The sequence below is a fragment of the Callithrix jacchus genome, chromosome 4 (assembly GCF_049354715.1).
Source record: "Callithrix jacchus isolate 240 chromosome 4, calJac240_pri, whole genome shotgun sequence".
Taxonomy (NCBI): Eukaryota; Metazoa; Chordata; class Mammalia; order Primates; family Cebidae; genus Callithrix; species Callithrix jacchus.
Genome location: NC_133505.1, coordinates 111,412,476 through 111,439,989, shown reverse-complemented (window position 1 = coordinate 111,439,989; position 27,514 = coordinate 111,412,476). Strand labels below are relative to the sequence as shown.

General features: G+C 42.3%; 1 protein-coding gene and 1 pseudogene across 2 annotated transcripts in view; both read left to right on the top strand.

Moving 5' to 3' along the window:
* The window catches only part of PREP (prolyl endopeptidase), a 120,208-nt gene that overhangs the window by 80,793 nt on the left and 11,901 nt on the right, over positions 1-27,514 (top strand). The gene's annotated exons all lie outside the window — the stretch shown is intronic.
* LOC108591037 (large ribosomal subunit protein uL29 pseudogene) lies at positions 5,800-14,179 on the top strand (annotated as a pseudogene).

Here is a 27,514-nt window from a genome sequence, read left to right as displayed (position 1 = left end):
GCCCATTGGCTATACCCTCATCTCGCTCCCTCTCCTCAGACCTCCCTATTCCCTGAGACATAACAGTGTTAAAATTAGGCCAGGTAATAACCCAAATGTTCAAATGCAAGGAAAACACATACGTCTCTCACTTTAAATCAAAAGCTAGAAAGTATTACGCTTAGTAAGGAAGGTATGTCAAAAGCCAAGATAGGCGAAAAACTAGGCCTCTTGTAGTCACAACAGTTAGCCAAGTTGTGAATGCAAAGAAAAAGTTCTTGAAAGAAAATGAGAAGTGCTGCACCAGTGAACATGTGAATGATAAGAAAGCATAACAGCCTTGTTGCTGATAGAAAGTTTGAGGGGTCTGGAGAGAAGATGAAACCAGCTGCAACCTTCCCTTAAGCCAGGGCTTAATCCCTAGCAAGGCTCTAACTCTCTCCAGTTCTGTGAAGGCTAAAAAACCTGAGAAAGCTGCAGAAGAACATTAGGGAGCTAGCGGAGGTTGGTTCATGAAGTTTAAGGAAAGACACCATCTGCATAACATAAAAGTTCAAGGTGGAGCAGTAAGTGCTAATGTAGAAGTTGCAGCAAGTTATCCTGAAGATCTAGCTAAAGTAATTGATGAAGGTGGCTGCCCTAAAACATTTTCAATGTAGGCAGAACAGCCGTCTGTTGGAAGAAAATGCCATCTTAGGACTTACATAGCTAAAGAGAAGTCTGCCTGGCTTCAAGGTTCCAAAGTTTCAAAGGACAATTTGATTCTATTAAGGGCCAATGCAGCTGGTGATTTTAAGTTGAAGCCAGTGCACATTTACCATTCTTAAAATCCTGGGGCCCTTAAGAACTATGCTAAATTAGCTGTGCACAGTGACTCAAGCCTGTCATCCCAATGTTTAAGGAGACCAAGGCAGTAGGAACTCTTGGGCCAGGAGCTCAAGATGAGCCTGGCAGTGTGGTGGGACCCCATACAAAATTTCTTTACAAAAAAAATGTAAAAATTAGCCAGGTATGGTAGCATGTGCCTGTAGTCCTAGCTCCTTAAGAGGTTGAGGCAGGAGGATCACTTGAGCTCAGAGGCTCAAGGCTACAGTGAGCCATGATTGCACCACTGCAGTCCAGCCTGGGTGACAGAGTAAGACTTTGTCTCTAAAACAAAAAAGAAAAAAAAAAAAAGAGCTGTGCCGAATTCGCTCTGCCTGTGCTCTAGAAATGGCCTGATGACAGCACATCTGTTTACAGTGGTTTACTGAATCTTTTAAGCCTACTGTTGAGACCTACTGCTTAGTACAATTCCTTTCCAAATATTACTGCTCATTGACAATGCACCTAGTCACCCAACAGCTCTGATGGAGCTGTACAAAGGGATTAATGTTATGTTTATGCCTGCTGACACAGTATCCATTCTGCAGCCCATGTATGAAGGAGTAATTTTGACTTTCCAATCTTACTTTTTAAGAAATACATTTGTAAGGCTATAGCTGCCATACATTGTGATTCCTCTGATGGATCTGGGCAGAGTAAATTGAAAACATTCTGAAAGGAGATTCACCATTCTAATTGCCATGAGGAACATTTATGATTCATGGGAGAAGGTCAAAATATCAACATTAAAAGGAGTTTGAAAGAAGTTGATTCCAACCTTCAGGGATGACTTTGAGGGATTCAGGACCTCAATGGAGGAAATCACTGCAGATGTGGAAACAGCAAGAGATCTAGAATTAGAAGTAGGTCTGAAGATGTGACTGAATTGCTGCAAACTAATGATCAAACTTGAATGGATGAGGCATTTCCTTCTTGTGAATGAGCAAAAAAATTGGTTTCTTGAGATGGAATCTGTTCCTGCTACAGATGCTGTGAATATTGTTGAAATGACAACAAAGAATTTAGAATATTCCATAAACTTCATTGGTAAATCAGTGGCAGGGCTTGAGAGGCTTGACTCCAATTTTCAAAGAAATTCTACTGTGGGCAAAATGCCATCAAACAGCACTGCATGTTGCAGAAGTCTTTCATGAAAGGAAGAGTCAGTGTGGCAAACTTCATTGTTGTTTTAAGAAATTGCCACAGCAACCCCAGCCTTCAACAACCACCATTCCAATCATCAGCAGTTATCAACATCGAGGCCAGACCCGCCTCCACCAGAAAAAAGATTACAAATCACTGAAGACTCAGATGGTCATTAGCATTTTATAGAAATAAAGTATTTTTAAGTACATTTTTTAAAAGACATATGCGATTGCTTTATACACTAGTGTAAAGAGAAACTTTATATGTACTAGGAAACCAAAAGTGTGTGTGACTTTCTCTTTTGCAATACTTTCTTTATTGTAGTGACCTGGACCTGAACTGCAACATCTACGAGGCGTGCCTGTGTAGACACACACTTAGAATTTTATTCAAGTCTTAATGTTGGTCACCATGTGGCAGTCTGAACCCCCATCTGAAATACATTCAGAAATAACTTTATTTACTCTTTTGGTTTTGTCATCTTTGGTGGACTTCTCCCAGGATCTTATTCAGGGATTGGCATTCCTGCCAACACTGGCACCAGCCAGCTTCTAACTCAAATTCAGAAGAATATTCATAGATCTGTTTTGGAAACTGTAGCCCAAGACTTCTGCCCCTTGTGCGGTGAATCTAGATAGCCCTTCTGTGTTCAAAGCAGGTGGTTTTTCTACCTGCAGGGTTACATCTGTCCCAGTGTCTGTCACCCTATTTCTGTCTTCTTAATAGGTGATGGTAGACAAAGAATAGGATTCGCAGGCCATCCAGAAACACGAGTGTGATCATTGTTTAGATGTGCTCTGCCTAGAGAAGCCTTGGCAGGGAAGAGTTGGGGGTCATCTTTTCCTGCTTCTCTTAAACCCTAGGGGCAACATTTTAGGTTACCAGCTACTTAGCTGTTTTTGGCTTCCTGCCGTACTCTTTTAGAACAAAAGGAGAGGAGAGACAATAGAAGCTTCATGTGGGCTGTCCACCTGCTACAGAGATTTCTTCCCTCTCCCTGCCCGCCCCCGCCACTCTGCTTTTCTGGAGTTACACTGATGGTCCATGGGTGATGGCTGAGTAAAAATAGACCCAGTGCTGGGGATATTCCATTATCTCCCTGAAGGAGAGACCATTACTGGCATTACTGTCATTGGTCTGTGAAGGAGGGAGGAAAAAATTTCCATCTCCACAAGCGTAGTCTTTTGATTTGGATTAAGTGTACCTTGACCTGGGTTTAGGGAGGTAGATTGGATTTATCCATTCACACTCTATGCTGACTCAATGTAAGATATAGATAGAAGTGTTGTCATAGTTATAAAAATGGTAGTATAACATTGTGAAGTGTAAGGCATTGTGAGAGTAACTCATAGAGACACATGAAGGTTCCTTTTCATTGTCTGTGTTGGGTACGCGCTCCTCCACACAACTTTCTCTGCCCTTCTTCATCCTGCCCCAGAGCTGCCCCATAGCCCAGGACCACCGTACTCAGACTCGCCTCTGCCTCATCTCTCCATCACCCGTCCTGGTTCTGCTCATTTTTCTTTACTATTTTCTGAAATTCCACACATCCTTCAATATTCATCCAAATGTCAGCTCTCCTGTAGAAGCCTGTCTTTTTGCCCCTGCCTCTGGGAGCTCAGTATAAAGCAGAAGACAGGAAAAGAGGACATTCAGCTGATAGTTGAAAATATAGCATGGATGTGCACCCATGTTCTCGGTACATAAATGCATTGCTTCAGAGATGAATTGTCCTGAGAAGCAGTGCTGGCTTCTCTGTTTCAGGCTGTCACAATTAAACAGTTGAGTACTCTGAGGTAGTTACTTCTGAGTCTTCATGTAGAAATTGATATAAAACACTGTGGCTTTGTTAAGACACTCGAGAAAGCTTCATCATTTATGTTGGTTCATGTCTCAAGGAAATTTAAATCCTCTTCTCGGCTGAATTGATAAATGAAACCCATTTTAATTCTGTCTTTAAGAGCATTTACCAGTTAGTTCTGGATCAAGTAATAGATGACTCCTTGTGTCCTCCGAGCTTCTATGTGTGTACAATTGTATACATCTGTATGTATAGAAGTAGCCATAAACATTAATATACGCATACAAGCATGTCTTTAAACAGCATGCTTTTTCTTTTAAATCTCAGTTCAGGTAGAGACTGACTGTGAAATTGAACTTAAAATAGAAAATCATTTAGGCTGCAAGTGAAAAATTATTATGTGCTACCTACATCTGGAGCCACAAGTTTTCTGTTTTGCCTAGAATATATCTAATTCAACTCCAGAATTTAATATGTATATAGCTAATTTAAGTATTTGGAAGATACTGGGAAGGAGTATAATCTGAACTGTGGATGGCATATTGTTTGAGAATCTGCAGATCTGATTGTGTTGGAAGTGCTGACTTTGACACCATTGCTCAGAATCCTTAGAGCTAAGAGCAATGAAGGAGTATTCTGGGATTCCTAAAGCTCACCTGTTTGGATTTACAATTCATTTATATCTATATATGGCTGCCCTTTCTTACCTTTTCTCAGAAATTCTCTATCAGCATTGATGGGTGCAGGTGTGATGCAGAAGAACACCTTTCATTCATCCTGTCAGTGTGTTTTATTAAGAATGTACCATGTGTCGAGCATTGTGCTAAACACTGGGAATGTAGCAGTGACCTGAAGAGAGGTCATCTTTGCCCTTATGAGAAATACAGACAAAAACAAGTGAACAGAAAATAAATGTCAGTATTGCAAGTTGAGAGAAGAGCTGTGCATGAAATAAACAAAGACTGTAGCCAAGAATGACAGAGGGTCCCATGCGGCTTGAGTGGTCATGGAAGCTCCCCTGAGTTTTCATTTAAATGGAAACCTAAAGGCTCAGAGAGAACTAACCACGTGAAATTGGGGGACAGGCAGCTCAGAATGTTAAAGCAAAGGCCTGAGAACAAAGCATTTGGTCTCAGAGAGGACCTGAGAGAAACCCAGTAAGTAAGGGGAAAGTGGATGAAGGGCAGCAGGGAAGGCAGAGAGCCTCGGCCGTGTTAGGGATGTCAGATTAATTCCCAGTGTGATGGAAGTCACTGCAGAGTTTTATACTGGAGAGCGACATGGTTCTGATATAAGAATACCATTTTCCATTTTGTGGAGAACAGATTAGAGGAGGTGATGAGAAAGTAGAGAGAGCAGGTGGACATTGGTAGCAGTAGACCAGATAAGAGATAAGGTGACCTGGGCTAGAGTAGGGACTGTGGACAAGGCAGGCTGGTGAGTTTGTAATATACCTGGAAGGTAGAATTGCAAAGATACACTAAGGGATTGCATGTTGGTGGGCTGAGAGAAAAGGATGCCTGAGGAATGACTGAGATTTTGAATCTGAGAAACTGGCACCATTTATCAATGAGTTGGCAGTGGGTTGTGAAGGATGAGATTAGGAGGATAAATACTTTGAACTAGTTAAGTTTTTGGTACATGTTAAATATCATCCAAGTGGCAATGTCAAATAGGGAATTAGATATTTGAGTCTCATGCTCAAAGGAGAGATCTGAGTTTTAAGTGGGAATCTTCAGCATAAATATGTTTCTTAAATCCAGGGACAAGGGTAAAGTTATATGCAGAGCATATTAAAGAGTAGAGAAGGCTCAGGACTGAGCTTGGGGGAGCCCCACATCTAGTGGGGGTCAGTTGAAGGAGGAATAGCCAGCAAAGGAGCATGAGAAGCAGCAGCCAGGAAGGTGAGAGCTAAACCCACAGAGGCCTCACCAGGTAGAGCAGGAAATCCAGGAAAGGGGATTAAAAGAAGGAGTGGCAGGCAACACCCAGTTCTGATGGTTGGGTAAATGAGGATGGAAGAGGAGTTCTTGGATTTGGCAAGGTGGATTGTTGGTGATATTGATAAGAGCCCTTTCAGTAAGTAGTGGGGTGGACAAGGGCTGAACAGGGTGTATCAAGAAAGACAAGGAAGGAGGAGGTAGATGCTTTTATCACTCACTGGTTTCTTTATGAGTAGGTGTGATTGAAGATGGGGAGAATTAGCTATGCTTTTAACATTTTTGTATGGCATTGTTTCTAGTTAAAATAATCTTGTATTAATGGTATGGTGTAAAAAGCTTAAATTAGGGTCCAGGCATGGTGGCTCATGCCTGTAATCCCAGCACTTTGGGAGGCCGAGGCAGGTGGATCACAAAGTCAGGAGGTAAAGATCATCCTGGCTAACACCTGAAACCACGCCTCTACTAAAAATACAAAAAATCAGCCAGGCATGGTTGCACACGCCTGTGATCCCAGCTGTTTGGGAGGCTGAGGCAGGAGAAGTGCTTGGACCCGGGAGGCAGAGGTCTCAGTGAGCGGAGATTGCACCACTGCACTCCAGCCTGGGCAACAGAGTGAGACTTCATCTCAGAAAAAAAAAAAAAGCTTATATTAAAATTATTTAAATTTTTTAAGAAAAATACAATTCCTGGTATATTAATTGAGTATCTCTGACTTTTAACAGCTGTGGTTTACATCCTGCTTCCACTCTCTCTCTTCTTCAGATTACTTTTCAAATTTGACCTTTTCTTCCTATAGGATAACTTGTACAGCTGTGCTAAGAAAACCTATTTAAAAAAATCGACCTGGCACAGTGGCTTACGCCTGTAATCCCAGCACTTTGGGAGGCCAAGGCGCATGGATCACAAGGTCAAGAGATCAGTACTATCCTGGCCAACATGATGAAACCCCGTCTCTACTAAAAATACAAAAACTAGCAGGGCATGGTGGCACGTGCCTTTAGTCCCAGCTACTTGGGAAGCTGAAGCAAGAGAATCACTTGAACCCGGGAAGTGGAGGTTGCAGTGAGCCCGATATTGCACCACTGCATTCCAGCCTGGTGACAAAGCAAGACTATATCTAAAAAAAAAAATAATCTTAATTATATAAAACTTATTTTACCAACAAGGCTTTTCACAGCATTTGTGCCATTAAGGTCAGGACCAGGGAGAAGGTAGGAAAGGGGAAGAAAATAGACCCCATACAATTATAAGCTGCATGGGACATGTTAAAGTGACAGACACTAGATTGCCTTGGTGCATTGATGGGGTTGGTCTAGAGGGAGGGAATCACTCCAGGAACCAAGTTCCTTGAGAAGGGGAGGGGAGCCACAGCCCTAAGAGGAAGGATTGGCCTTCACAGCAGAAGGGGCATTTTCTGTGTTCTGTGGGGAGGGAAGAAAGAGAATGAGTGTCCAAGAGTGCCTGGGGGCCTCAGTGCAGGGAATCGAAGCAACAGCTCCTTGCTCTCCTTCTGTGAGAGCTCTTAGTCCCTGAATTCTCCATCTGCTTACTTATTTTTTCTTTCAAACAATTTGTGAGTTTCAACTTTAAAAAAAAGTAGTTTTCCAGCCTGGTCAGCATGGCAAAACCCAGTCTCTTTTAAATATACAAAAATTAGCCAGATGTGGTGGCACATGCCTATAATCCCAGTTACTCAGGAGGCTGAGACCAGAGAATTGCTTGAACCCTGGAGGCAGAGGTTGCAGTGAGCCATGATCATGCCACTGCATGCCAGCCTGGGCAAAAGAGCGAGGCTCTGTCTTTAAAAAAAAAAAACCGGGCGCAGTGGCTCACTCCTGTAATCCCAGCACTTTGGGAGGCTGAGGTGGGTGATCGCCTGAGGTCAGGAGTTCAGAACCAGCCTGGCCATCATGGTGAAACCCCATCTTTAAAAAAAAAAAAGGAGTTTTGAAATTGTGAAGTATTTACATTTTTTGTTATGTGCTTAGTTTAGGAGTAGGAAGACTCACAAATATTAAGCATTAGAATTTTCTCCTTCTTACGATTAGATTCCTACCTGGTTCTTTTCTATATCAGTCAGGATAGGTGCAGTCATTGCAGTTAATAAGCAGCTCTGAACTCTCAGGAACTTAAAGCCAGAAAGGCTTCTATCTTGTTCCTGCATCCTGTCTGTTGCATGTCGGCCTGGGCTGCCTACCACATCCCCTCATTTGGGAGGCCAAGGCACATGGATCAAGAGGTCAAGAGATCGATACCATCCTGGCCAACATGGTGAAACCCCGTCTCTACTAAAAATACAAAAATTAGCTGGGCATGGTGGTGCGTGCCTGTAGTCATAGAGATAAAGTGTGTGATACCTTCTGGTGGCCTTCAATCCTTTTGTCTAGAGGTAACTCTCCCACCCCTGGCCACACCTCTTTGGCCATCAATGTGTTGTGAGACCAGACAATTTGAGGGTGGGTAGAGAGCGCGACAGCCATTCCTTCATGTGCTGGGAGGAGGAGACGGGACAGAACAAACGGGACCAGCCCTGCCAACAGCACTCCTTCCTCCGAGAAGGCAGGGTAGGCCTGGGTGGAATTTGGGGGACACCTCTATACCCTGTCTCATCCTTTTTACTGCAGCACCTAAAATTCTATCAAGAAATTCATTCCATTCTTTTAAGCTTTCATTTTTCCAAGCATTTTCTTTAAAAATACAGCTCTAGAAAACCTGATCAATAGTTTTTTTTTTCTCCTCCAGGGTCCTTATTACTTTCTCTGGCAGACTTAAAATGGTGGGAGAGTTTGTGTCTCCAGCACACTGTTTTTATTAACATTTATTTTTGTACTTTACTGAGTAGAGAATACGTAGAATTGCTGGTCAGAGCTTCTGCTCAGCCTAAGTTGAGCTGATGGCAACCTTGGCCTGATCTTTGTGGCTGCCTCTTATAGATCAGCTTCCATTGGGCTTGGGAGTCTGCCAGTGGCTCTCAGCCCCCATCTGTCCTCTGTGGACCTATTTGGATGCAGGAACCTTGGATGGGGACCCATCATTTCTTCAAATGCCTAGGGTCTCTGAGAAGAGGGCAGGATGAGAGGTAGAGGAAGGGGATGGTGGAGGCAGGGAAGCAGCATGGGGGGGCTTGATGGCCACTAGTGACCCTCAGCTGCATCACAGTGTGCCAGGCACTAGCCGTTAGTTCTTGATTTTTGCATCCACCTGCTCTAGCCCCTCTTTGCTCACCTGCCTTTTTGTCTCAATGCCTCTCTGGGACCACCTCCATCTTTACCACCCCTCCAAAAAGAGCCCTTCTTGGAGAGCTGTGATCCCTTCTAGGGCTGCTCTTCTCCATAACCACTGGGTTCACCCCAGCTCCTGGGCTCACAGTGGGGTGGGTTGATATGGTAGTCAAGAAACCAATTCCTCATTCTAGACTGACTTGAAGATGGTGTGCTTTCATCAGTGGAAAAACATACATGGAGTCTAGCCAGACTCCTAGGGGTGACATTGGTGAAGTCCAGTCTCCTGTAAACACATTACACCACAATATTGAGAGTTTGTGGTGGTGTCAGCTTGAGGAATGATTTATATCATTCTTAATACATTCATTAATGGGTTGACATCCTGGCTGGGATCAGTATTAGCAGGCAGGGCAGTCAGTTCTGAGATCAAGACTAAAACAGAAGTGACTCTTTGCCATTCTTTTCTTAGGATAAAGTGGCTTCTTAATAAATAGCCTAGCCTTCATGATGTTTGTCTGACAGTTTGACCAGCCTTGAGCAATGCCCATGAGACCCCACCAGCCTGGGCCCTGCCCTCTTGCTGACTCATCCACCATTCTGAATGCCGTCTCTCATCAGTGAAGTATACCATGTTCTTTTCTAGATATTTCATGAACATGATTCAGTTTTTCATCTTCAGCTTTCATTTTCTTGATTATACTGGTGATAATAAAAAAAGGTGTATATATAGGGCTGGCCAAGGTGGCTCATGCCTGTAATCCCCGAACATTAGGAGGCCAAGGCGGGAGGATCACTTGAGCCCAGGAGGTTGAAGCTAGCCTGGGACACATAGGTGAGACCACATCTCTACAAAAGAAGTTAAAATTAGGCAGGGATGGTGGCACATACCTGTAGTCTCAGTTACTCAGGAGACAGAGGCACAAGGTTCCCTTGAGACCAGGAGTTCAAGGCTGCAAGTGAGCTATGATTGTACCAATGTACTCCAGCCTGGATGACAGAGTGAGAGCCTGAAAAAAGAAAGAAAGAAGTATATCTGTAAGATTAAAAGTATATTTCTGTGTTTAGAAACAAAGGAGTATGCAAACATCTTTCTATGACGATAGTGCTGGGGCTAGAGTGGTGGGAGGCACGTCCGGGCCATCAAGAAAGATATATATGATTTGACCAATAACATTTCTGCTACTGTTATTCTACTGTACAAATATAAAACAACATTTCACACAGCCAGGTTCGGAATATAAATCAAAAAGAATATTCTGGTACCTTCACAGCAGGATTTCTGAACCTTGTGATTTGTTTTCATTTTACCCGCCCCACTTAGTAAGTTGCTTCCCAGTAGCAATTTGCGATGCCACCTCTAAGCCCCTAGTTCAGTCTCTTCTGACTAACCACCTGCTTGCAGGCTCAGTTCGTTCGCCAGTCTGAGTCCACTTCTGGCCCCATGTTTCCTGGTGCGAGGCGCAGAGCACTGTGGTGCTCATGGGCTCCTCAGTGATTGTTCTTTAAGCAACTTGAAATAATTTCTGATGGATTTCTTTTTGCCTCTTACTCACCTGGAGGATTTATTTTGGTGATTTGCATTTGTATTGTCTGAGAGGCTCTAAGTAGAAGTGGATCAGAGTATAATAGTATTAGATTTGTCCAACAGAAATTTGCATAAATGTCTTTGTGCCAAAGAATTTTACTTACAAATTCACCTTTTCAGTACTCTGGTCATTCGTTTTTCTACAGTAAAGATTATTTTATGTGCATTTGCTCCTCGGTGTGTTGCTGCATCTCACTTTCCTTTGGACAATCAAACAAAAAATGGTAATTGAACAGTTATGCCAGCTTCCTGGTTCTAGGACTTTTGTTGCTGTCCTCAATTCGGGGCCACACTCAGCTTCATAGAGTCCCATTAAATCCCCACACACTGCCATGAACCACCTAACTGCACTAACACTGCTCTGCTTTTTCCACACTAACATTTGCTCTCTTTAATAGTTCACCCTTTTAAGGGGTAAATAGTTACCAGCCACACATTTTTAAGGCTACACTGTTCTCTTCTGTTAATGAACATTCTGACCAGAGTCAGTTTGTCTTTTCAGCATTTTGGTTATTAATTTTACTTTTCTCTCTAATGCAATAAAACAAATAAGTGGTCTGCTATAGTTCTGAGTTAATGAGGATTTGAAATGGATTTCACGGCTGGGCACAGTGGCTCACGCCTATAATCCCAGCACTTTGGGAAGCCAAGGCGGGCAGATCACAAGGTCAAGAGATCAAGACCATCCCGGCCAACATGGTGAAACCCCGTCTCTACTAAAAAATACAAAAAATTAGCTGGGCGTGGTGGCGCACACCTGTAGTTCCAGCTACTCGGGAGGCTGAAGCAGAAGAATTGCTTGAACCCGGGAGGTGGAGGTTGCAGTGAGCCAAGATTGTGCCACTACACTCCAGCCTGGTGCCTGGTGACAGAGTGAGACTCTGTCTCAAAAAAAAAAAAGAAAGAAAGAAGAAGGAAGGAAGGAAGGAAGGAAGGAAGGAAGGAAGGAAGGAAGGAAGGAAGGAAGGAAGGAAGGAAGGAATGGATTTCACGTATCCTTGTTGGGTTTTTATTATGCAGGCACAATCTCATGCAGTAAATTACTGTAACTAAACAGTTTAAGAGCTCATAAAGCTCCTCTGCCCTGGCATTACTAAATTAACAGATTAACAGCTACACATAAGGAAAATGTCAGATGTTAAATATATTTCATTAGTTATAAATTGGAAATTTATGACCTCAAAAAGCTTATATAATCTGTTAAGTGCTTCAACCAAAGTTAATTTTATCTTACTACTTTTCAACTTACAAGCATTTTCTGGCAAGACTCTAGGCTGCTCTGTTTGTATAATTTTTTTTAATGAAATGCCATTTAAACTACCTTTTCTGATACTGTTTAACTGAAATATAGGGTCCAGCTTGGGCATTCATTTACGTATTTAACACCTGTTTTCTAAGCTCCTGCTGTCTTCTGGGTACCATGCTGGATACACAGGCAAATAGATACACAAGCCTAGACACATGAGTGCACAACACAGTACCATGGAGAGTTCAGGAGGAGCGGGCCCCCAGAGGAGGGGTCGGGGATTGGCTGATCTCTTTTTTACAGTGGCCAAGAGCATAGAGTATGAAGCCAGAAAGCTTGGGTTCGAATCCTGATCCATTGTTTACAAGATGTATGACTTGGGTTCCTTACTTAACAGCGTATCTGGGTCAGAATGACCCCAGCCGAAAAGTGGGAGTATTCATAGTACATTCCACAGGGAATTGGTTCCACGACACCCTGCGGATACCAAAATCTGAGGATGCGCAAGTCAGTTATGTAAAATGGCACGTCATTTGCCTACAGCCTATGGTCATCCTCCCACACACCTTAAGTTAATCTCTAGACTGTGTATGATACCTAATACAATGTAAATCCTCCCTAAATAGTTGTTATACTATCCTGTTTTTAAAAGTTTTTAATTGTTGTATTATTTTTTGTTGGGCTTTAAAAAAAATGTTTCAATCTACAATTGGTTGAATCTGTAGATGTGAATCCCATGGATATAGAGAGCCAACTGTATAGACTTCATATTTGGATTAAAATGAGAGAGAATATTCTTAAAGCGCTTAGACTAGTGCTTGCTTGATATATGGTGTTTTCAGCAAGTCAAGTAAAATAATGTGAATTTTGACCAAAATATGAACCAAAGAAAACTCGGTTGTGAAAAATACGAAAGTAACTGGTAGGTATTTTAACACTTCTTTTTAAACATATGGAAATTTTAGTTGATAATTAGCTTGCAAGGTTCTGTCACTAGGTTTTGTCTCCAGAACCTTGGCTGACTTTTGTTTCTTTTGGTTTTGGTTATTTTAACCTTTTCGTGTAAGGAATAACTTTCTAACAGAGAGGCTCCAAAATGGCCATTTGTGCTGTTTTAAGTTTCTTTCTTACTAGAAATATTTAAGCAAAGGATGAACCTGCCTGAGATGTAGCTTTGTGGGTATCTGCATTGGGTAGGGGAGGAGGAGTTCAAACAAGTGAAATTCTAAGAGCTGATAGTTTTTTTTCAGTCATGATTTGGTCTAGAAAAGCATGTGACATTGAGATTGGGGCTCTGGAGGTAAGAGAGGCTGGTTGAAGTTGGCAAAACTGAGAGAAGTTGAAGGCAAAGAGGGGAGACCTTTAATCGCTGGCCTAAAAATATGGACTTTTGCTGGCTTGGTGGTTCATACCAGCACTTTGGGAGGCCCAGGCAGGAGGATCGCTTGAGGGCAGGAGGTTGAGACCATCCTGGGCAACATAATGAGACCCATGTATCTACAAAAAATAAGAAATCAGCTAGGTGTGGTGGTGCATGCCTGTAGTCCTAGGTACTCAGGAGGCTGAGGCAGGAGGATGAGGATTGCTTTAAATACATATATACATACATATATGGACTTCATTTTGTAGAGAATGGAGAGGCATTGCCTGTTTTGAATAGGGGAGTGACTTAAATTAAAAGGGAGATTTTAGATAGATTAATCTGGTAGCAGGTGCTCAGTTTGGAAGCAGGGGTCCTGGAAGCCAAGGTCCGTGTGCAGGCAGGCAGGGCTGGGTTGTTGTGGGAGAGGTAGCTACAATGACTTAGAGCTCTGGACCTGAGGCAAGCTGGTATAGGTATTTGAGGATAAAAAGAGAGTGTTTAGCCCTTGGTACAGGCAGCAGCTGCCTGTGCAGCAGTGACCAAGCTCAAGGCTCAGGACCTTCGCGGGAAGGAGGAGGAGTTGCTGAAACAGCTGGATGACTTGAAAGTGGGGCTGTCCCAACTTTGCGTGGCCAGTGGCAGGAGGCACTGCCTCTAAGCTCTCTAAGATCCATGTGGTCCGCAAATCCGTTACCTGTGTTCTCACTGCAATTAACCAGACCCACAAAGAAAACCTCAGGAAATTCTACAAGGGCAAGAAGTCTAAGCACCTAAACCTGCAACCTGAGAAGACACACGCCAGGCACCACCAGCTCAGCAAGCACAAGGAGAACCTGAAGACCAAGAAGCCGCAACAGAAGGAGCAGTTGTACCTGCTGCGGAAGTACACAATCAAGGCCTGAGCATCACATTGCCAATAAAACAGAGCTGGCTGAGGGGAAGAAAAAAAGTGTGTGTTTAATATGCAATTCTACTTTATTTTTTCATTGAACAAATATTTATTGAGTGCAAGCAGTGCAATAGTGACATCCCCCTGATGATGGATTCATCATGTGGTTTTCATGCAGCAGCAAAACACACAGCATATGCATTCCATGTGCAGCCTAAATCCCATTGCAGTGAGCCATGTTACAGGGCAGTTTCTGCCTGTACCAAAACAGAAACTGCTTTCTCTGAGCCTCGGCATGTAGCAGGGTCCCTTCACTTTTAATGAAAATGTAGTCTTATGCGTCTTCATTAACTACAAAGAGATCAGATCAGTGGAACTGAATATGGCTTTTTTATATTTTACAATCAAGTCAGATTTATTCATCATAACCCTGTGTGTCTTTCTACCTCAAAACACCAGGTTACCGCTAAAATCCAAATAAACTCATCAAAGTGCCATAGCACGATATCCAGCTGTGCCTTCATCACTGCTCTTCTTTCCTTGTATTCAGAACTTCCACTTTCTATTTCGCTTTTTGCTTCACAGTTTGAGACTGGGAAAAGGCATATTATTCCAAAAAGCAGATGGCTGAGTCTTAGAGAGCTGGTAAATTTCTGCAGAGATGATCAGTATAGCACTTAGCACATTGTTGGTGCTCAAGAAATGTACTGAAAGTTAAAACATTTTAAATAGACTGACTTTGCTGTTATTGAGGTGTCCTAAGGGAGCATTTAAATCCCCAGTGATACCAAAATGCCCAGCCATCCTTGGAAAAACTAAAGCAGTCTGGAATAGACTTTTCTTCTTTCTGCCCAAAGGTGACACTTAAACTCCTCTCCACTCCCCGAAATTAAATGCCTGGAACATCGACAAGATGACAGCCTTCTAATGCCAGGCTAGTCTTTTTCACCTTAGTATAGCACAGAAACGTGTAGTGCTTCCCTCTAAATCCTAAGAAGTTCTTCGTATGCTCATTTTACAGGGTAACGGAAGCACAGAGGTTGCCTGCCTACTGCTTAGTTCTTCTGGTAATGGAATGTCTTGTTCCTCTGCGTGCTGCCTGTGGACTCTCAGAGCAGTTCTGCTTCTTATCAGATTTATTTGGTGCACATAGCACAGACCACACAAGTGGTCTCTGTCAACTCTGATAAAAAGGGGGAGCTCAACAACCTTTTATGAACATTCTGCTTTAAACCTGTCAGGCTCTAAAATTAGGCAGGAGTTGCTGTCAGCAGACATTCTCTCTGAAGGGCCTGCCCTTTGCAGCCTACCTTCATCTTTCTTAGATGAGCACGTCCCAGGACTAGCGATAATGGGAGTCCTGGCATTTGCCTCAGATAGCACAGTATCTGAATTGGATCAGATGTGTCACTGAGTATTGTTTTCAGGAGCCTAACTGATTGCACATTCGCACGTCTTAACAACTGATTTTATTACTAAATGTATGCATCTCAAGGAGAATCGTCATTTCCAGGAGACAGTTGATCTTTCCACAACTAAGGTCATTCACTTGATGGAACAATAATGTTCCCTCGATTTGTCGCATTTACTTCTCTTTTTTCTTTAAAGGAAGATGATTTTTTTAACGAGATTTACCTGTTAAGGCAGTTAGATGGGTATTTAGTGACTGCCATCTTGTGCTAAACATGCTTCCAGAGTTAAACTGCTTTATCCTTAATGATGCCTCTAGAAAGTTGTGCTTGACAATGGGGATGGGATTTCTGAAGTTTTAGACTATGTACTTTATATAAATGTACACCATTTCTTCAGTAGTATTTTTTTTAATGTAAAGCGTTCAGCCCAAGGATCTGTTATTCTTAGAATATGGTTTTAAATGTGCAAAATCACAGCTGCTTTAAATTTGATTACTTAAAAGGTTGAGATAGCTTTATAATTTGTTCAAGCATTTTTTCATTTGTCAATTGAATTGTGTCTGCTAAGCCTTTAAGAAAATACTTTTGAAATGGAATTTATTTAGTAGAATAGCCATGGCAAGATATAGTGGGATTTTTTTATTGTTTTAATAATCTGTCTTAAAGATAGTAACACTAATGACCGTGTGGAGAGGGATCATCTTTCTAAAATAATAACAGTAGCCACTTTTGTATCTGGACTTTTGAAATGCTTGAATAAGCCTCCTTTTAAAGAAAATAATGAAGTTAGCTGGGCGTGGTTGTGCACACTTGTAGTCCCAGCTACTTGGGAGGCTGAGGCAGGAGAGTTGCTTGAACCCAGGAGGCAGAGGTTGCAGTGAGCCAAGATTGTGCCTCTGCACTCCAGCCTGACAACAGAGCAAGACTCCATCTCAAAAAAAAAAAAAGGAAAAGAATGAAAATAGGCTGGGTGCGGTGGCTCACTCCTACAATCCCAGCACTTTGGGAGGCTGAGATGGGCAGATCACTGAAGGTCAAGAGATGGAGACCATCCTGGCCAACATGGTGAAACCCCATCTCTACTAAAATATAAAAATTAGCTGGGCATGGTGGTGTGCATCTGTAATCTCAGCTACTCTGGAGGCTGAGGCAGGAGAATCTCTGGAACCTAGGAGGCAGAGGATACAGTGAGCTGAGATCGTGCCACTTCACTCCAGCCTGGGCAATAGAGCAAGGCTCAGTCTCAAAAAAAAGAAAAGAAAAGAAAATAGGGGATAGCATCTCTGGCAGAATGATGTTTGTCCCCTGGGTTCCCTAGAGCCAGGTGGTCATTGTCTTGGGGAAGAAAGAAATGAATATTTTAAATCTATGCCAAAGGCAGTAACATTTTCAACATTTTGCATAATTTAACACAATAAAGATACTTACAAGGAAGTAATAACTTGAAGTTAATTACTTTGTGATATAGGAAGAAAAAAACACTGAATCAGGGACTTGGGAGACCTTTGTAGTAATTTGCCATAAGCTGGCAGTGTTGCCATGGCAGTTATCTTTTTTGTTGTTGTTGTGACAGAGTCTGGCTCTGTAACCCGGGCTTAAGTGCAGTGATGCAGTCTTGGCTCACTGCAACCTTTGCCTCCTGGGTTCAAGAGATTCTCGTGCCTCAGCCTCCTGAAAAACTAGGACTATGGGTGCCTGCCACCATGCCCAGCTAATTTTGGTATTTTCAGTAGAGACGGGGTTTCACCATAATGGCCAGGCTGGTCTTGAACTCTTGTCCTCAAATGATCTGCCTGCGTTGACCTCCCAAAGTGCTGGGATTACAGGCATGAGCCACCACACCTGGCCCTTTGCAATTTTCTTTATCTTCTTGAATCTTATTTTCTCATTTGTAAAATAAGAGAACACTGCTAGCTGGATGAGGTCCTGGAGTGGCAACCTCTTCTTATATCTGAAACATTTTAGAGTCCCAGAATTCACTATTATTATCTTATATCCTCAGGGCTGAGAAAGAACAGACACCAGCTTTGTTTTCCAGGTGGCACAATCTTGTGACTGCTCAGAAAATACCCTTCTCAACCCTCTATCAGGAATCAGTGTGGGTTTCATGAAGGGTGTGGTTCCTTACAGCCTTGTGGTGCTTACTGTTTCTGGTTTGGGATGTGGAATAGTATTGTTATGCTGCTGTGCCTCTCCACAATGAAGAGTTTAAGTTTTTTTGTTTGTTTGTTTTCGAAGGAGAATTTTCATTAAGTACAGAAACTCAACAGTATACATTAAACCCAGTTGAGTGGCAAGTCCTTTGACCCTCTGCCTTTTGCCACTTGGCAATGCAAGCCACAGATTTGTGACCCCAGACATTGCCTCCCCAGTGATAGTGATCTTGGCATATTCATCATTGTAACTGGTCCTGGTAGTTTCCACCAGCTTAGGCAAAGCTCCTGTGTCTTCCCAGTTAACCTGTGTGCAGGCAACACTGGTGCAGGTCCCCCTGTGGACTGGACGTCCCAGCCTGGCCATTCCTTTGATGATGTAGTAGGGAACACCCCTCTCGTGATAATAGGGCAGATGGGAAGACAGCCAGCCTGAAAGGATCCACGTTGTGCGCAGTCACCACCAGCTGAGCCGCCTTGTTCTCCCCACAAGGTAGCAACAGTGTTAACCCCTGCTCCAAGGACAAGTGGTCTCCAGTGGGGGCCTCCCCTTTGACGGCAGCTTTCTTCTCAGCCGGGGACAGCAGCCATCGCTTCTTCTCTTGCTCTGTCTCTGGTCTGTACTTGTGGGCCAGCCTAGGCAGCTGAGTGTTGTTTTGCTGCCCAAGGCCTGGACCAACTGGTTCCTCACCAAGGTACTTTCAGCCATGTTTAGAGGACAGCTCTTTGTCACTGCACCTGGATGTAGCAGGGCCGCTTGACAAAGCTGGTGAGCATCTCTTGGGGCCAGATGTCCTGCAAGTGCCAACATTCTTGGGTCTTTCTCAGGGGATTCATCACCTTGGCCACCTGCTTCTTCACGACAACAGGGGCTAGGGCCACCTTCTCCAGCCGCGCAAGATGCCAAAACAGTCTAACATTTGAAGGAGAAGAAAATGAAATTAAGGAAAGAAGCTTAGAGTGTAACTTTGGTCAGCCTCTGGCTGGCTCACTAATGCTTAGAACTAACTGTTGTTTTCAATCACTGTCGTAATGTTTGGTTTTATTTACTGTGTCTTTCATTGATATGCTCTAAGATAGTCTCACTCATAAGATCTTACGGGTGCTTCCAAAGACCATCTGTTTGTTCATCGTGGATTCTTTGGTGGTACTTATAGTCTGTTAAGGTGAAAGGGGGTGCTGTGTCCAGGCTCCTTGTTGAACTGGATCTATTGTATAACCCATTTACTCTGCTGTTGACAAGAAGAAGGAAGACAGGGCCCTGTCTGCCTCACATGATGAGCCATTAGCCCTGGATGACAGATAGACTTTTTCTATTACTCAAGTGGGCGTCTGTTAGATCCCATGAGAGCACTTTGTTTTCCCATCCATTGAGGGTCCCATAAAAGCTTTGGCATCTCACTACAAATAGGTGTGCACAGTGGATACTCAGAAAGAAGGGAGGTGGATTATCAGCTCTCTCATTGGTTACAGTATGGGAAAAAGGAAAGGAAGTAATTTTGTTTTTTAACTTAAACCTGAGTACTGTGGTTGCAATAAACTACCAGGTAAAGAAACAACAAGTACAGTTAAGCTTTGACAACTGTCTACTTATCAGGCACTCATGGCTCTTATATATATATATGTATAAATGACATTTTATATGTTACTAATAATAGTTTAAGGTTCTAATATTCCTATCACAACTCCACTGTAGCCGAGGAGAGGAGTCAGGGAGACTAGTACAGAGCCCTGTGTGGGTTTGCCTATATAAATGGCAGAGAAGACACTTGCTTGTGAAACCAAATGACCAAATAGGTGCCTGGGTGTGAGGGGCCTTGGCACAAGATGATCCTGAGGGTTGACAGTAGGGTGGTTGAGAAGAGAGTGTTGCTGTTAGCCCACATAAGAGGCCCTTGGAGGAGCCAGGTGCCCAGGTGTGTCTGGGCATGTTAATTTGGAGATGTGGGCAGGTCATCCACCACAGGAGATCATGAACCCCCATACCCTAGGCAAGTTGATGGGCTTCTTAACCAACCCCTCACAGGTGACTTCCAGGAAACACATGGCTGGCTATGGGCCTGCAGATGTGGACATGGAGGTCTTTTACATAGAGCAGATTGTTGGAGCTCTCTGAGATGGCAAAGAGGGAATCTGAAAAGAGAAAAGAGACAGCCAAGTATAGAAAATTGCAAAACAAGAGGAAGAGGAGCCAATAATGGTTCAGTTAGGAAGCCTGACAGAGATTTAGTGAAATGAAAAAGAGCCACAGAAATACTCCACCCAGGAAACCATAGAAGCAGTTGCCATATAGGGATTGAAAGGGATGAGACCTGGAAGGGAACCAATTCAAACATGTCATTTCTGAGCAGCGAGGGAAAGAGAAAGAACAGATTCTCTAATAAACGGTGTATAAAAATTGGCCATTTGGGGGAAAGTAGTTAGATCCTAGGCCATGTATAAAAGTAAAATATAAATGTAAAAAGTCAAGATGAACATATAGACAAATATATTTATAACGTGGGGTAGAGAATGGTTTATAAGATAGGAAGCTGAAAGGGAAAAATAGATATTTGGGTACATAAATATTAACACCTTCTTGCACCTTAAGACACCACAAAGAAAGTTAAAAAGAAAAAAAGGTGGTGTACTGGGATAAAATATAAACAAAGCATGATAGAAAAAAGGTGACTACCCTTTAATGTAAGATAAATTTCTGTAATCAGAAAGGAGAAGTAACAGAATGAACGAGCAGGCATACTTTGTTCTCCAAGGACAAAATATAAAATGACTATGAAAATCTTTGCTAATAAAAAAAATACAATAAGGAAATGGCAGTGTTTGCCTATTAGACTAGTAAAAATTAAAATCTATTTTAACATCCATTGCTGATGAGACATGGACACTTAGGCGAACATTGTCAAGTTATTAAGTCCTTTTTGGAGGATATTTGGTTCGAATTTATTGCATTTTTTAGTGCACTTATACTTCAATCTAGTAGTCCCATGTCTAAGAATATATCCTACAGATCTATCTAAAAGGGATTTATTCCATCATTACCAATCACAGAACATAATGAATAGCCTAAATATCAGTGAGAAAATGGTTAAATGTATGTGCATCCATAGAATGAAATATTAGGCAGCCATTTTTTAAAATGAGATAAATCTGAGTGTTTTACCCTGAAAAGAATTCCATGATAAATTGCTAAGTGAAGAGGAGGGAGAGTGAATCATAGCCCAATATTAGCCCAATTCCATTTATCACTATATAATAATAACCTATGTATATTTGACCATGTAAATAGGTGTGTGTCTATGTGCTCATGAAAATGTTGGAAAGGATTTTCCACCACCACTAGGGTAGAGGCAGGGATGGAGAAAGACAAATGTTCATTGATTACCTTTGAAAGAGCATGATGGGGATAGGAATCAATGGGGTGGGAAAGTGGTAAGCTGTGAGTATGGGGTGCTCAGGATTAATCTATTAGAAAGATGGAAATATAGCTTAAGAGGCAGACAGGGTGAAACATAAGGTTTTGTTGGCTAGGATAAGAGAAATTTGAGTCTATTTGTATGCCAAAGAAAGGGAAAAAATACAAAAAACAAAAACTGTCACAGTAGTGGTGGAGGCAGTAAGGGATGGAATCAAGACAGAGCAATCCTCCTTTCTCTGGGGTTGTAAAGGCTGAATGAAGTTAGCAGAAGCTTTACCAAGAACTCCAAGCAGACGGACCCTATGAGGGATAGGCAAGGCCAGAGGCAGAGTAGGGATGCAAATGGTGGTGTCAGAAATGAAGGAAAATGGAAAACATTGGAAACAGTTACTCTTGATTTAGGTGGGGAAAGATGGAAGACATTTAGGAAGGAAAAGACCTAAGACGTAAGTTCAGGGCCCAGATGAGTTCAAGTATGCATTTGTAATGAAGCAAGTTGGCATTTTCTGAGTGTCCAGCAGCCCAGGGGAGGAGAAGGAATCCAATGGGTTAGAGTCGAAATTAAAGGAGTTCCAAACTTAGTGACATTTAAAGTGCTGCCCAGGGGTCCCAAGTTGGGCAAGGAAAGCCCAAGGGAAGGTGACAGCCAGAGAGAATATAAACAGCTGAATGTCTCCGTAAGAGTTGTTTTAAAAAATAAAAGCAGATACCTCAGGGGTAAGGAAATGACAGAAGTGGCAACAGGGCAAGTTAGAACCACAGTGGGGGTTGTCCTAGTTCCTTGCAGAAGTTCACAACCAAGGTGATCGGTGAGTATTGTGCTGGTTTGTCTCAGTAGACTCTTGGATCCCATGAGGGGTCCCATGAGGGATCACGCAGCTCGCCTTCTTTACATCTCCAGGGCTGAGTATGGCCCCTGGCACATAACAGACACACAGCAAACATTGGAGGGAACCAGGGGCTAGGGTAGGGTGGAAACTAAGGTCTTGCTGTTGAGGCATTCAGGTATCTGTAAGGTGAGGATGCTGGACAGGCTTCACTGTTAAAGTCACTGAGGAAAATCACAGGAGACCTGGGTAAAGAGAAGTGTAGAGACTTGCATTAAAATGATCAAGAATTACAGGAAAACATCTGGTTTTAGTTGATATTAATTGGTAGGGAAAGAGGTAGTGACAAAAGCAGATGGTCTGACCAGTGTTTTGAGCCCAGATCCACCTGCCACGGAATATGTAGGATATGTGTTAAATCTGCACATTTTGGGGCTCTGCTCTAGACCTGTGGAATCCAAAACTCTGGGGATAAAGCCTGGGAAACTGTATTTTTAACAGTTTCTTCACAGGTTTGTAGGCCCAGCCAAAAAGGCTCAAAAACCACTGATGTAGACTCTGATGTGGAGCTTCTTGGCCAGGTGTGGGAAGCATATGGAAGCAAGGAGTTTATTCGCTTCTCCTCCTGACCCAGCAAATTCAGGGCAATGAAAAAGGAGACACTCCCAAAGCCTCTTAAAGTTTTGAAAGAAGGGGCTTCTTTGTACCCATTAAAATACAAAGCTGGGGGGAAAAGTGGCTTCGGGGGAAACCAGTTTTGGTTAAATCAAAGAAGTAGAAAGTACATGATGGAAAATGCCTAGGCTCTTTTGAAGGGCTGTTTCTAAAATGTCTATATGGATTCCTTCCATAGTTATCAAAAGACTCAGAAATTATTTGCCCTTTTATTGAAGAGGCAAGTTTAGATTTACTCTCAATTACCATTCCATAATTGGAAATGTCAGAAAATACTGCTGTGTGCATGCATGTGTCCACAGAGGAATTTGATAAAATAGTTATTCATGTGTATATTACATGTATAGGCATTACTTGTATAACTGAACTTCACAAATAATTGCCCCTTTCTTTTTTCCACAAATTGAAGGTTTGTGGCAACCTTGAATCAAGCAGGTCTGTCAGTGCCATTTTTCCAACAATACATGGTTATTTGTGTCTCTGTGTCACACTTTGGTAATTGTCAAAATACTTTAAACCATTATTACTATATTTGTTATGGAGATCCCTCATCAGTGATCTTTGATGTGACTATTCTAATTGTTTTGTGGTGCCATGAACCACACCCATATAAGACTATGAACTTAATTGATAAATGTTGTATGTGTCCTGATTGCTCAGCTGACCATTTCATGTCTCACTCCCTCTCCCTGGGCCTCAATTAGGGCAATGAACAACCCTCCAGTGGCTTCTAAATGTTCAGGTCAAAGGAGGACGCTCACATCTTACTTGAAATCAAAGCCAGAAAGGGCTAAGCTCAGTGAGGAAGGAATGTGCAAGAGGCTTGGCTAGCTTTTAGTCTATCTCAGTACAAGTTGAATGAAAAGGAAAAAAACTTGAAAGAATTGAAAATGCTACTTCAGTGAAGACATGAATGATAAGAAAGGCTGCCTTGTATCTGATATGGAGAAAGTTTGAGTAGTCTGATTAGAAGGTCACACCAGTTACAACATTTGCCAAAACCAAATCCATAGAAAGCCCTAACTCTCTTCAATTCTATGAAGACCAAGAGAGGTGTGGAATCTGCAGAAGAATAGTGTGAAGCTAACAGAGGATGGCTCAGAGGGTTTCAGGAAAGAAGCCGTCTGCATAAAATAGAAGTGCAAGGTGCAGCAAGAAGTGCTGATATAGAAGCTGCAGCAAGTTCTCAAGAAGATCTAGCTAAGGTCACTGTTGAAGGTGGCCACACTAAACAGATTTTCAGTGTAGAGAGCACAGCCTTCTATTCAAAGAAGATGCCATCTTGGACTTTTACAGTTAGAGAGAAGTCGGTTCCTGACTTCAAAGCTTCAAAGGACAGACTGACTTTCTTAAGGGCTAAGCCAGTGCTCATTTACCATTCTGAAAATCCCAGGGCCCTTAAGAATTGTGGTAAATCTACTCTGTGCTCTAGAAATGGAACACAAAGCTGGATGACAGCACATCTGTTCCCACCATGTTTTACTCAAGATTTTAGGCCCACTATTGAGACCTACTTCGCAGAAAACAGATTTTCTTTCAAAATATTACTGCTCATTGACAGCACATCTAGTCACCCGAGAGCTCTGATGGAGCTATACAAGGAGGTGAATGTTGTTTTCATGCCTGCTAACACAATATCCATTCTGCAGCCTGTGGATCAAGCAGTAATTCTGGCTTTCATGTCTTACTATTTGAGAAATAATACATTTTGTAAGGCTATAGTTACCATACATTCCTCTGATGATGGCCAAGTAAATTGAAAACCTTCTGGAAAGGATTCACCATTCTACATACCGTGAAGAACATTCATGATTTATGGGAGGAGGTCAGAATATCTGCATTAACAGAAGTTTGAAACAAGTGATTGTAATGCTCATGGATGACTCTGAAGGGTTCAAGACCTCAATGGAGGAAGTCACTGCATACATGGTGGAAATAGCAAGAGAACAAGAATTAGAAATGGAGCCTGCATATGTGATTGAACTGCTGAAATCTTGTGATAAAACTTGAATGGATGAGGAGTTGCTTTTTAGGGATGAGCAAATAAAGTGGTTTCTTGAGATGGAATCTACTCCTGGTGAAGAGGCAGTGAACATCGTTAAAATGACAACAAAGGTTTTAGTATGTTCCATAAACTTAATTGATAAAACAGTGTCAGGGTTTGAAGGGATTGACTACAGTTTTGAAAGAAGCTCTGCTGGGGGTAAAATGCTGTCAAACAGTGAATTAGTCAGGGTTCTCTTAAAGGGTGGAACTGATAGGAGATATATATATGGAACTTTTTAAATATTAACTTACATGATCACAAGGTCACAGTAGGCTGTCTGCAAGCTGAGGAGCAAGGAGAGCCAATCCAAGTCCCAAAACTAAAGAACTTGGAGTCTGATGTTCGAGGGTAGGAAGCATCCAGCACAGCAGAAAGATGTAGGCTGGGAGGCTAGGCCTGTCTCTCCTTTTCACGTTTTTCTGCCTACTTTATATACCTGGAAGCTAATTAGATTGTGCCTACCAGATTAAGGGTGGATCTGCCTTCCCAGCCCGCTGACTGAAATGCTAATCTCTTTTGGCTGCACCCACACAGACACACCCAGGATTAATACTTTGTATCCCTCAGTCCAATCAAGTTGACACTCCGTATTAACCATCACAGACAGCATTCCATTGCTACATAGAAATCCTTCATTGCTATTTCTTCAATTACAGAGGCAGCAAGAAAAAAGAAGAAAAAAGTGAAATCCTTCATGAAAGGAAAAGTCCATCAGTGTGGCATACCTCACTGTTGTCTTCATTTAAGAAAATGCCACAGCCACTCCAGCCTTCAGCAGCCATCACCTTGATGGATCAGTAGCTATTCACACTAAGGCAAGGTCCTCCACAAGCAGAAAGATTATGAATTGCTAAAGTCTCAGATAACCATTAGCGTTTTCTAGCCGTAAAGCCTTTTTTAAGGCATACACATTTTTTAGACAATGCTATTGCACACTTAATAGACTACAATGTAGTGTAATCACAACTTTTATATGCATTAGGAATCTAAAAAATTTGTATGACTTGCTTTATTGTGGTTGTCTGGAACCAAAAAATCAGTGTATTTCTGAGGTATGCCTATATGCTTATTTCAAGACTAAAATAGCCTTCCTGTAAGGAGTTGTCTTCCCCACAATAAAGTCATCTTTACAATGTCCTTTCATTTTGGACCAAATTCAACATAATGTTTTTAACATTAGAACCACACCAACTTAAAGCTTAGATATATTTCTGTAACTGCGGGGATAATGGAAACTTCATGCTTTCAATGGTATTCTCAAAGGATGCTTTCACCCTGGAGTCAGATAAGAGAGCTAATTGCAGGCTGGCTTGCAGGCACTGGAAATCTTACAGATGGTAGCAAGAAAAGTGATATGGGAGGAGGAAGTTGAAGTGTCATGAAGCATCAAGAGATAGAGCACTGTGGGAACAGTGGAGGGTCTGAGAGTCTGTTAGCTGGGATGAGGAGTGCAGCAGTCCAGCTGGCTGCGTGAAGATCAGGGTGCATGAGGAGGGGTCAGCCTGGGGAGAATTGAGCTGGACTGGGATTTGAAACTAGGGGAGAAGCTGGGTTGGAGGGAATGTGAGTTTTTGAACAGAGGATTCTGTGAAGGTAGCATCAGTGAGACGGTTTACTCATTTGCTCATCGATGCTGTTGCCTCTGTGGGGATAATGCTCTGAATTCTAACTCGAGTCTTAGCTCACTAATCCCAGCCAGTCCCTTGGAATTTGTTCCTCTTACTCTGTTTACTTGTACCTACCCACACAGTTTCTCTATTAGTGGCTGCTGACTGGCACTAAGTAACTTTAAATAAAACTGTATCCCCTCTGATAATTTTGAACTCTGAAGAGTATTCTCCATGATTCCTCAGATGCCAAATTTAAGTGTATCTCAATATTTCTCTGCAGAGTCCGAAACAAACTCTTTTTATATTACTGTTTCTTGGCAGGTTTCAAAAAACTACCAGACTTGCAGGCGTTTATCATGGTCCTATAACTCCTGTCTCTAAATCTGCATCCCTGCCCACTCTCCCTCCGCCCGCCCCACCCATGGTTATTTCCATGGACTCTGTGGCAACTTTCTGCAACAGAACTGCTGCCTTAAAAAGCTATGGATAAAATATGGCTCCAGGTCACATGAAGTGTAAAGGCTTATAGCCATGACTAGAACACAAGGTCAACAAGACGATTCCAAACTGGGGCACTTTTTAGGAGTTATTTGCGGTAAAAACATGTTTACTCAAAGAGAAAGCTATTCACTGCTTTCCTTTCAGGAGAAAAAAGCATTATCAGCTTTTTGTGGCTTCTAATTTATTCTATGACTTGTCAGTTGACTAGCTTTTAATGTTCCTCTCCTTATGCCTTTTTTCAAATCCTTTATCCAAAAGGCTATGAAGATGTTGACTTTGAACTTGCCTGAGGTAGCCCGGATTCAGGAAGGCTTTAGGAACGTTATATTAGTTATCAATAGTGGAGAGAAGGGTCGTTGTTTACTGGGAATAATAGGATTTCCATGTTTTCCTTCATCAACTTTCTCAGCTAGTAAGTTTTGTTGCTGCTAACATTTATTTAGTAGTTCAGCATAGGAAAATGACATCTTGAGCATCTTAACATTTAGAGAGGAAGTTGAATATGAAATTTGTTTTCTGGAGTATAAGTCTTACTAGATTAAGTTGCTTGGCAGGATGGCAAATCTGCCTCTGTCAGTGCTGAGAGGGGTGAGAAGGAGCAGAGAATGGAAAGCCTGTTCTGTGTGTGCTTCGGGAAGGCCTGGAGAGGTGGGCACGATGGCTACATGTGGGGATGCAGAATTGAGGCTAGGAGAGAGAAACAACATGCAAAGGGCACCAGCAAGATAGCTGTGGAATAACAATTAAATGTGGGTCTCCGTTCTCAGAGCCAGCCTCTTTAAACTGCTCTGTGTGCTCTCCTTAAAAACAGAAAGATTCTTCACCAAAAAGCCC